The sequence below is a fragment of the Athene cunicularia genome (assembly GCF_003259725.1).
Source record: "Athene cunicularia isolate RWA chromosome 3 unlocalized genomic scaffold, athCun1 chr3_part1, whole genome shotgun sequence".
NCBI lineage: Eukaryota > Metazoa > Chordata > Aves > Strigiformes > Strigidae > Athene > Athene cunicularia.
The window spans coordinates 50,954,426-50,966,768 of NW_020799097.1; positions in this window are offsets into that span (position 1 = coordinate 50,954,426).

Sequence of the window (12,343 nt, forward strand, 5' to 3'; positions counted from 1 at the left end):
ATGGTAGCCCCCTCCAAACTCACTGTCTTCTCTTTGTTAAAGATGTCTCTCTCCCATTTTTATTTCATTATGCTGTTCTAAAGCAAAGATAGTGCTGCTGCATTATCTGAGAAGAGAGGAAAGAATGTGTTTTTATTCAGCATTCCCAATATTGTTATAATATCCTGCAAGGCATGTATTGTAAGGAGTACTCATTGTATGTTCATTTGACTATACTTTGAGATTTGTGTTCTTTTGTATGCTGCATATTGCCTAAACCCACATTATTAGGTAGGTTATAGATAGGACACTCTGCCTAAACCATCTCTCTCATAGCCCAAATTTGCCAGTTTTACGGGTTCTTACAGACTTGTATTTTATAGACACATTCAGATATTGCAGAAGTTGGGTTTCTTTCTTGTCTGAATATCTAACATTTTATAGTTTCTAATTCTCAAATTTTACTTAGAGTGAAAACCTGATACAAAAAGTGTTGATAGAGTTGCTGATGTAAAGACCTACTTTATTTATTCCTCCAGACTGTTGTGAAATATATTACTATGGGTGGGCAAAAAACCCCAGAAAAATAAGATAAGGAAAATTACACGTTCCCCTTACAGAAGCTATATATTTTACATAGTGTGCTGTAGTGAAAGCTGGCATATATAAGAACAAGACAAAGCTACAGAGGCTTCAGGGTGTAATTGCTGAAGCTACAACTGAAGGATACTAAGCATGAAGCTGATGGGACTAGTGAAAACAAACAGCTATAGTCGTAATTGTCTGTACTCTTCTATGATCAATATTGGTTTTAATGTTAGCATTTCACTTGTTCTGTTGTGCTTTCACTGGTTTTAGGCAGATAATCAAATGTAAATTTATAGTTTTTAATATTCTAGTTTTAAGCTTGGTAAAAAGTTTATTTGCAGCTGTACTCTGTTGTTAAGTGCCATAACATAAAAAGGTGAACAATTTTTATTTGTGCCTTTCAACTCTTGCATTTAGTGTGTTGCTACATAGCAGGAATATATGTTTTTTGATTACCTGCTCTCTTAACATTGTAATCTCTTAAATACTTCATTCCTGAAATATTTAAACTATGCAGACCACCCAGAAAGGCTCAGCAGACAAGAAGTTACACACCAGTGATTTGCTCTTCAAGTCCTCATATTACTATGTCAAGCAGTAGGTAAGAAATGAATCAGCTACTGGAAGAAGCTATCTATTTTTCAGAAAGAAAATACTACAGAGCCACATAGAAATCACATGTTTAAACCAGCTTTCATAAAACTGCCCTAACACCTTTTTAAAGAATTGTAATCCTAGTTATTCCTACTACATTTGGACAACTGCTATCTCATTGATCCACTTCTCAGTTTCTTACAGTAAGAAAACTTAACTATAGGATTTTATTGTAAAAGCTGACCTATAAATTACATTTGTTTCCTCATCTTATAGATCTCCATCAGGCAAAGGCAGGAGAGCACCTCATCTATAACAAATATACTTCATTATATGCTAGAGAAACATGCTAGTATTATTTTTAAGCAAAGCACGTTATACATTTGGTTAAAATTTGTTGAAGTCTCTGTATAATTACAACCACTGCTTGTCCAGGTCAAGCGTTCTCAAAATATGTCATTTTCTGAAATAAACACATAAACTTCTATTTGTTAAAACAGAAATCTCTTACTTCTTTGCAGGGAAATGATAGACATGCAGGCTCATGACAGACCTTACAGCTAATATGTTCAAGTCTGACATTTGGAAGGTTATGTTCAGTTCTCTAAGGAAGGTAAAGCAATAATATCAGGATCAAAATACAAATACAACAGTATAAACTTATAGGCATCTTCTCTCATCTCCTGTAATCCTGTTGCTCAATTACAGTGTGAAGGCCCTGGAAGATGATGTGGTACTTAATAGCAATCTTTTTTTTTAAACTCATGTAACATATGTTCAGGTGAATGTACTTTAGCATCAGTCACCATTCAACGTATATATTTTAACCAATATAAACTACTCAGACTGCAAGAACTGCAATAAAAAGTTACAAAAATAGTTGCAAAAGAAGGTATTAGACGCTCACCCACCACTGGAGACCTGGTACAAATACAACACATGCCTGTAAGAACAGAAATAGGAAAAGAAAGTCCTAAATTAATTATGTGCAGAGGGTATAATATATGTTTGTTGCTGCTGACTGTAAAAGATGATCCTAAGTGTAAACAACATGCCTTCAGAATCTCCAAGAGAACAAATAAAGAGAGCTAAAAAGGCCAAGGCCAGCAGAATTCAATATTCTCCATTTTCATTATAGACTTGTAGAGTGGCTCAAGTTTATCCACTATTCAGAAAGCCACAAGAGAAGGTATAAATTATTCTCAGATCAGATCTTTACAGAAAAAAAAAAAAAAAATCAGCAGTAAGTACCGCTGAGGCATTTTCAGACAGCTAATAACTCCCTCCGGAGCTGCCTAGGTCCAATTTGGAATCTAGGCTTTTTATCTCCCTCTCTCATTTGCTTGCTGGGAAAAACCAGCTATTCTTCCCTGCAGATGTATGTAATAAAGGATGGTAAGGCCTTTAAGGCTTAAGGCTAATCTATCTTTGTTTTTTTAAAAGATTGTTCATCTGCTTTTCTAGGGGGGGGGGAAAATTCTTTTTAGAAAAGAATCTGTTTTGGTATAGTTTAGAAATCAAAAGTGTACATTCCTATACATTGAAAATATCATGAGCTTACTGTAAACTAAATGAGGCAACTGTCAGCATTGACTTTAAAAAAAAAAAAAGGAAAAAACTTTATTGATGGCAGTTATAGAAATACAGAGCAATTATCTTAAACTTCATCTCCTGACCTGCATTTCTGACTGGCTTACAAACAGACACAGTCATGCCTTGCTCTATTCACACTTTGAGCCAGCTGGACATAAGACCAGCTTCTTTCCAGAAATCCTGTGGCCACATTAGCACAGTTCTGAGCCCCAGCTAATATATCCTGCCTCGCAGCCAGCCTTATTAACTCAGGCTCTGCAACACACAGATTGCAGCTACACAGCTGCTACACTGGAGCTGGCTCCCAGCTGGCTGGTTCAGGGCACAGGAAGAGCAAACGCATCACTCTGCACCCATCCATGTAGATATACCCTCAAATGACCCCAGGCATTGTGTGCTGTAACAAAAGCTATTTATAAGAATTGGTTCTCCAAATAATTGCACTTCAATTACATAATACAAACCATATTGGAAATGAAGCAACAAAATCTCACAGGAATATGGCAGTGTTTATGTCAACATAGCCACAACAGTGTGGCTCCTAAGCATGTCTTTAAACCAACTTAAAAAAACTAAGCAGATCCATTAACTTGCTTTATTTTTAATTTCTTTATCATTATTATTGAAAATACATATAAAAATTCACATCTTGTCCTGTAGCAAGAAACTGATCCTCTCTAGAATGCTGCTACACTGCCATCTAATACTTGTGACCTTGTCATTTCCATTGTCACTTTTAAAGGAATTACTCTCCTCTTAAAACAGCAATACATGTAAAACATTTAAAAAGATCCAACTGTCATGGGAAAGACTATCATGTTCCATTAGTTGCCTTGCTTTCCAAATACATTATCTATCAAACAATGAGGCAAAACAGGAAAGTAATAGCTACTGAAGAAATGTGGTTAACCATGACAATTTCCTTCCTTCAGCTTTTTGCTTGGCATTTATGAACAGCATTCCTCAAGCAGTGGAAACGTTAAGTGTGCTTTGACAAAGATTCCGGTCCTTCTTGCCCATTCTTTACCTTCCCTTCTTGAAAACAGAGGCAAGACACACTGTCAGTGGGTCAGTGCACTGGTTTGCATCAGACCAAGCCAAAGCAACTCCTCAGAACTGCTTTTCCAATAGCTTTAAAGGCTTAAAAGTAATTCACAACAGTGTTTTTCACAGTCTTCCTACACAGAATTCCTAAAGAGCTCAGTGACAGCCTTTTCAGGTAGATGCCTTCATGAGTAAAGCAGTAACTGTAAGCACACCAAATGTCACAGTATGTTAACTGACAATAGGATCTTCACAGGGATTTCCACTTCCAGTTCTGTCATCTGCTGTGATTTATCTAGTGTGTTATATTCCTCTGCTTCTGTACAAGAGACAGTTCGATTAAACAGCTGGAATGAAAAATGATGCTACTAAACAGAATTTAGGGTTCAACTTTTGGGTCTAGCTAGCTCAGTATGCTGTCTGCAGCAGTGGCCACCTAGTGAAGAACACAAGTGTATTACGGTGTACTCCCAACTGTTGTCAGCTCAGCTGATGTTCTCAGCCTGATGATTTGCCCATTTTATTACCCCCAGTGGCTCCCTCCTTCAAGTATTTGCCCAGTCTCCCATGGAGTTCATGTAAACTTTTGCCTTTACAAACTTTGGAAAGGAATCTAACAGGTTTACTACCTGTTTGGTTTGTCATTCTGAACCAAATTTTAGGAGCCCAAAACAGCCACACACTGAGCTAGATCAAAGATCCACCTACCAGTCCCCTTGTCACCTAAATTAGCCTATAGCGAATGCCTGGAAAAGAACAGAAGAACAGGCAGGACTAGCATGCAAAGGTATTTAACTTTGTCAATCTCCTCAGTCTTCAGCAATCTTTGACTCAGGAGCTCCTTAGCCAAATAATGGTTGTAATTCACCTGCCATTTTACCATCCAGTCGTTCATGTGCTAATCTTCACATCAGGCTTTCATTTTTACAACCCTGAAAACACCGTATCATCATCCAAATTCACTACCTCAGCTTCCACCACTTTAAAAAAAAATAAAATGCAGGAATATATTTAACACTACAAGTTCACATGGAAATCCACTAAGGATCTCCGTTCATTTTGAAAACAGACCATTTTCTCTTACCCTTCCTTTCCCACCTTTTAACCATTAATCAATCCATAAGAACACCTTCTTACCCCTAGCAGCTTAGATTCCTTTAAGAGCCACAGTCTGCAGCACTCTGTAATGGAAACAGATCTTTATCTTGGTGCCAGAGCACCAACTGCAAGTACATTAAGATCACCATTTCTTTCATAAAAAGAGTTTGAAGCAGATCATGCACAAGAACAAAGTCTGGAGTTAGTTTCTATCCTGTACGTTCCTTCACCAGTCACTCCAAGAAGCCTAAAATTTATGACACCAAGAATGTTAGTCTTCTGACTCCAATCAGTATGATGTTTACCTAGAATACTCAAGAGTACTTAGACAATATTTTCTTTTTTGTTTTCTGCTTTTACAGTGTCTGATTTTCCTTATCAGGAAGTGATTGCCACCATCTAAACGCTACAGCCCTAACAAGATGTGTTTCCTATTTAGAATTCATATAAGTTGTACATTACTTGTTTTTAAAGATATATTTAAACTCTGATTTGACTCATGATCCTGTAGCAGTGCAAAAAGGCTGTTTTCACCTTCTCTACATAATTTATACACTGGCATTATAGTGTTTACCCTCCTTCCCTCAAATGTCTAACATGCACAATATTGCACTATCCCAATTTAAACGAGCTATTCTTACTCTCTTTCTCTGGATTTGGGGGTGGGGGGTGTTGGTGTTTATGGAGCAATAGATTTTTAGTACTTAGAGACGCATTCAGAGATAACTGAGCCAGTGCATCCTTCTGTTGTTTGTACAACTGGACACATTTGTTTGACTACTCTTCACTATTTCCTACCTCACTTCTGTCAGTTCTGTCCTGTTCTTTGAAGATACAGAATGCATTTATGATTTCACCCACATAGTATGAACTAACATTGAAAAAGCAACATTCTAACACCTTGTAATATCACAGTAAGAAAACCAAATTCATATAGCATTTAACCTCAGGCTTCGGCAATATGATTCTTACTTTTTATACTGGGTGAGAAACACTTTCCAAAGGTCAGTGGGCATACCTGCAAAGGCCCTAAACTCCTAGGAATTCCAATTTGCTGCCAAGTTACACCTCAATAAAAGCCTACTGAATTAAGACTGATGTTTCTGATGCAGACTGACTAATAAGTAGTTTTTATTTCCTGCACTGCAAACCACTTTGGCAGTTCTTGAGGTGTGTAAAAAAAGGCTTTTAACAGCACTTCACTAACAAGCAAAACAGTGCTCATGTACAAGGAAAACAAAGCACAATTCAATAAAAATATTTCATTTTAATAAAAAGTAAGCCCTGGGAGCATTGATCAAAATCAGTAAAGAAATATGAAACAGAAATAACCTTCAGCTTTTACATAATTGTATGCAAAAAAAATTCCAAATACCTTTTATATCAGTTTGTTTTAAACATATTTTAAACAAATACAGACAGGCCATCTGAGATTAAATAAGATCTTGGCCCTGAAAAATAATGAGTATTCCCAGTGACCTTTGAAGTCAAGGGCATTCAATGGCTTTCAGCTCAACAGGCATAAGAATTTACATCTTGGTATCTCACATAACTGATGCCAAATAATCTGAGGCCATGTAAAAGATTCCAAACATTAACATTTCATAAATTAGCAAGTCAATTCTATAGATAGACATCGCCTTCTGATCCAGCTGGATAACAAGTAACATAATTTACTCCCTATTTGTTACCACCTGCTTCATAAGATTGCCACCTGCCAAGTTTTTTTACTGGGAGGGATCCCAGTTTTAGGACTCCATGCAGGACATTTCAGCAGTTCTCAGCTCTGCCACACCATTCTCCTCCTGCCCCATCACTCATAGACGAGAAGGCGCATTCCTCCCACATGCAGATACAGAACCAACAACCCCCAGCAGTGCTACAGGCTTGGGGAGGAGTGGCTGGAGAGCTGCCAGTCAGAGAGGGACCTGGGGGGTTGATTGACAGCCAGCTGAACAGGAGCCAGCAGTGTGCCCAGGGGGCCAAGAAGGCCAATGGCATCCTGGCTTGTGTCAGCAATAGCGTGGCCAGCAGGGACAGGGAAGGGATCTGACCCCTGTACTCGGCACTGGTGAGGCCGCCCCTCGATTCCTGTGTTCAGTTTTGGGCCCCTCACTACAAAAAGGACATTGAATGACTCGAGCGTGTCCAGAGAAGGGCAACGAAGCTGGTGCAGGGTCTGGAGCACAGGTCGTAGGAGGAGCGGCTGAGGGAACTGGGGGTTTTTAGTCTGGAGGAGGCTGAGGGGAGACCTCATCGCCCTCTACAGCTCCCTGAAAGGAGGTTGCAGAGAGCTGGGGATGAGTCTCTTTAACCAAGTAACAAGCAATAGGACAAGAGGGAATGGTCTCAAGTTGCGCCAGGGAAGGTTTAGACTCGATATTGGGAATCATTTCTTTACAGAACAGGTTGTTGGGCGTTGGAATGGGCTGCCCAGGGAGCGGTGGAGTCCCCATCCCTGGAGGTGTTTAAGAGTTGGGTCGACATAGTGACTAGTTCTTCATAGCGCCCAGTTCTGAACTTCCCAGTACAAAAGAGAGGGGGACATGCTGGAGAGAGCCCAGTGAAGGGCCATGAAGATGTGACTGGAGCACCTGACATATGAGGAAAGGTTTAGAGCTGGGACTGTTCAGCCTAGAGAAGGCTCAAGAAGGATCTTATCAATATACACAAATACCCAAAGAGAGGGTGCAAAGAGGAGGGAGCTGGGCTCTTCTCAGTGGTGCCCAGTGACAGGACCAGAGCCAATGGACACAAACTGAAACACAACAGGTTCTCTCTGAACATCAGGAAACACTTTTTCACTATGAGGGTGACTAAGAACTGTTGCCCAGAGAGGTGGTAGAGTCTCCATCCTTGGAGATATTCAAAAGCCATTTGGTCATGGTCCTGGGCAACCATCTGTAGGTGGCCCTGCCTGAGTAGGGGAGCTGGACCAGATGACTTCCAGAGGTCTCTTCCAACTTCAACCATTCTGTAATCTCAGAGGCTATTGCTTGACTTTAAAAATGTAAATGTGTGGTTTAAAATGAACTACCAGATTAGGAGTGATATCTTCCTGTTGTCTGGCAGTGGCAGAAGCTGGAGGCAGTAGCATGTTCAGCTGAAACTATTCTAAGCACACCATCTTTAGTTCAAAGCCACCTAGTCCAGTAAGACAAAGAACAGCTCCGTGAAATCCACTGTCTCAGCTGCTGAATCGATATACAGCCTGGATCTTCAAAAAAGTTTTTGAGGGGCTACATAGAGAACAAGTTAATAATATCTATCCAGAAGGAGATTTTGGGAGGCTAAGATACACATGGTTTCTCAGTTACTTTTTAAAAGGAATAGTAAACAATTTATCCTAAGTTTCTCCTGCTCTTAACTTCTCTCATCTGCTACATCAGCCCAGGAAGCAGGAGAGAACACTCCTCCACGCTTCTTCTCCCGTACAAGACAGCGTGCTCTGGAGGAGCAGCAGAAGTGGTGCTGTTTGCACTGTATGCACATACAAGGCAGGTGTAAGAGGGTTCTCAGAAAGCACCATCCACCCTTGCCTGCCTCACTTTACCTCTCTTTCCTCAGCCCTTCCCAGCTCAATTCCCCTTTCACAGCTGAGATGCAGTGGGTGGTAGGATGCTCTCTCATTATGCTTCTCAACCTTCCCTGCTCCTACCATGACAGGCCTCACTCTGAGTGTCTGTAGAGATGAAATGGAAGAGGCTGGGGAAGCAGAAGCCAGGTAACAAGCACCTGGGCAGACTAACTGCCTTGTATAACAACTGGGTCTATGACACCGAGACTGGCATGAAGCCTCCAGATTCCTGAGCACAGAACTCAGGGAAGATCTAACTCCTCCTTTAATCTAATATGTTGGCATCTGACTCCAGCTGTGGAGTGTAAAGCAGAAGCCCAGCAAACTACTGTAGGATCACCTATGCCTGAGTCTCCCTCCCAGCTCCTCTTCTCCCTCCTCTTACTATGCTCATTCCAAAATAACTGAAGTGAGACCATCTAGATTAAGAACTGGTAGAACAGAAAGGTCTCCTTCACTAAACTTCCTTCCCTCCCTCCTACTGTACTGTACCTCACTCCATAGACTAGATATAATAAACAGAATAAGCACTGTGTAAATAAAGCACCCCTTACTTTACCCAACTCTTCTCTGACTGTGCTTTGTCTAACAGGGTTGCTCGGATTTTCTTACATAATCTTTAGGGAGCTTTTTGAAAAGACAAAGACACAGATGCAAAGGAATCCAGCAGGGTTGTGGGTTTTTGTTTTGTTTTGTTTTGTTGTCTGGCACTGGTTTGGCTTGCAAATTCCTCACTGAAGAGGCTCAGCAATGTAGCTTCAGGGAAACAGAAATCATACGCTGTAATACTATCAGCAAATTACCTTTGTCCTGGGGCTGATTTACCTTCTGTAACTCTGGCTAGAGCCAAAAATACACACTTACAAGCTTTCTTCTGTATCTCTCTGCACCTTACAACACTGCATTATTACATTTAGCCATTCCACATGATAACTTTTTACTGAGGAGTCTCTTCTGATATTCATAGGCAATCACCTTTTGTCACATCATCAATTTTAGACACACTTCCAATTTAAACTAAGCCTAGAAACTACAACACCCTTCTCCTGAGGCAGTCAATTCAGCAAATAGTACAGATACATAAACCGTATGTACAGTGTGTGTGTGTATACGCACGCACATACAATTTATTATAATTTTTTTAATACTAAATTCTGTGGGCTTTCACTACATAATACCATATCTGGTTTTCAACCAGAGGCGCTCACAGTCTAAACAGACAGACAGACAAAACTCAAGAACTTAAACAAAGAGTCTATCTTATCCTGTGTTTTTACAAAACATTTAACCTTTTACTTAGACAGAGTAGTGCCCTGGCCTCACAAATTAAGTGTTCAGGAGGGAATGGAGAAAGGATGATTGCATTCTGCAAAAGGATTGAGAGGGAATTCCAAGCATGAAAGTAAAAATCAAAAGAAAATGGAAAAATGAGACAAAGGAGAAAGCCAGAATTCATTCATGATATGTTTCAGTGAACTTTTTCTGATCTCCTGCAATGTACCTTAACTGCAATAAGGTTTACTTGCTAAAATAGATAGTCCAAGTCTCTAATTTATGAACTTTCACAACTAAAATTTGCAAACTACAGGACCTAAAATAAAATATTAATTAATATGCTTAAATTGCAAATGAACTCACTGAAACTAGTGCACACATATTACATATGTAGATCTCAAACATGATAATTTATTTTAAATTTACCATTTCGTTGTCACTGACTCAAACTGACCTAAGTGCTACCTAGATACTTGCCTCTGGCAACATGCACACATAAATCTGCTTAAGCACTGGCAGGATTGTTAGCTGAGGCCTCAGAAACCCAAAACCTGGATCCTCAAAGCATGTCTTTCCATATTTATCTCATCAAGCAGCTCAATCTCCCTGGCAGACTCTGAGGACAGCCTCTTTTAAGAGGTAAGTTGTTGAAATACTCATGCCAGGATATGATAGACCAAGGCAAACCACTAATGCTCATGGCAAGTCTAGCCTGACAATGAGGTAGTCTCTTTTAAAATACATTTGGCACTAACGCACCAAAAATTTCCCATCATCCAACTACATGCCCTGAATCATGATAACTAGGAGACTGAGATGACCCTGCATACTACATGACACTTAGGCTGGTATAAAATCAAACAAATGTGCTGGCTCCTTAATCAGCAGTTTATGTCAGTCTAGGACTTACACAGGCTGATCTGGCACACATTTTTGTTCTTTTAAGAGCTTTCTGTAGTTTTATTTAAGTCACTTAACCTCCTTCCATCTATAAAAAGAGAATGATGGTATTAATGTAACATTACAGAAGCACTGTCAGTTCTGAAAATTTTTAAATATATATTCAGATTAGAGAGTTTATTCTGCTTTATTCAGGCAGAACTTTTTTTAAACAACAAAAAATGTATCTAAAGATGGGAAGACCTGGTGCAAAAATGTAATTGCCCAATACAGTTATTTAATAAATAGAAACTATGAGTTAAGAACTATTCAAATACTGGGTTTACTACACATGTACTCATATTATACAGCACAAGATCAACTAGTTGAAGTCACCAACATTAACATACAGTTTTAAAAGTTAGAAGCTCATTAAAAACATCTAACAGAAACGTTGAGCAAACTCTCCAAGAATAATTTTATTTATCTATCTCCTTCTAGTGGCAGAACATGAAATCAAATACTCAAAAACTTATTTCTGTTATTTTCTAAAACTCTTAAATACAGTTGCCCACATTAAGCAAATGATACAAGCTATTATTTTAAAATATCTGGTAATTAACACTTGTAATAATATACCAAACATCTGTTCCACAGCTATCATCTTCTGCAGTCAAAATTCAAGCCTTTGCAAGTTGCCTCACTAAAAGATAACATGCCTCAGCATCCTTTTCCGTATTTAGAACTAATCCAAATATATAGGCTGTTCTTACCACTGCAGTGTGAAATATTCTAAAACAAACTCTAAGAAAAGAATAATTAAAAACATGAAGCTTAACAGAAAATTACATGATGCCTAATGCTGGCGTCCCAATGAAAAATCCTGCTAAAGTTACTTGATATGTTTAAGATCAGTGATTTTTCTACGTATCTGGACATTATTAAATGCTAAAATGGAGGCTAAGGCTGGAAGAAAAGCTACAATGAACTCCCCCGGGATCAGTTTTTTATTTAACATTTTAACTAATGACACTGACACAATGAGTAGGAAGACACTTTTGGCACAAAATCAGAAACCAAGCATACAAAAGGAAAACAAGGGAGAATTAAATTACAAAAAACAGTATGAGACTGAGGATTATGGAGTGCAACATCCTGTAGTTACAAAGAAATAAATTAACAGGTTATCACGGAAATCCTTAACAGATGGAAATCAGACAGGAGTGCATTCGAACCTGGTAACATAACCAGAAAACATCAGGCATGATGGAAACATCAAGCCATGAAAAAAGCAAATACAACTTTAAAACGCACAAAGCAAACCACTTCCCTTTCTTCCACCGAAAAAGGGTCTGGCAAGGTTTAATCCGCACCGGCGCATATAAGGCTAACACACAGGAAGGGAGACGAGTGGCACAGGTGGGCTACTAGAATTGAGAGGGAAACGAGGGGTCTGTCTGGCAGGGATGATGCGCCTGGTTCAACCTGGAAAACGAGGACTGAGAAGGTGGTGTGACTCTAGCAAAGTGCTGTGGAAAATCTCACGGGTGGCGGAAAGCGCGGCAGGAGGCCAGCGGGGTACGGCACGGCTCGCAGCGGGCGGGCAGGGGGAGGACACGAAGCCCGCTGAGCAGAGCTGCTCCGGCCCTGGAAGCCGCTTCCTGACGCAGCCGCCCCGCCCGGGGCTGGGGCGCTCTCCGCCCCCTGGGCTGCCAT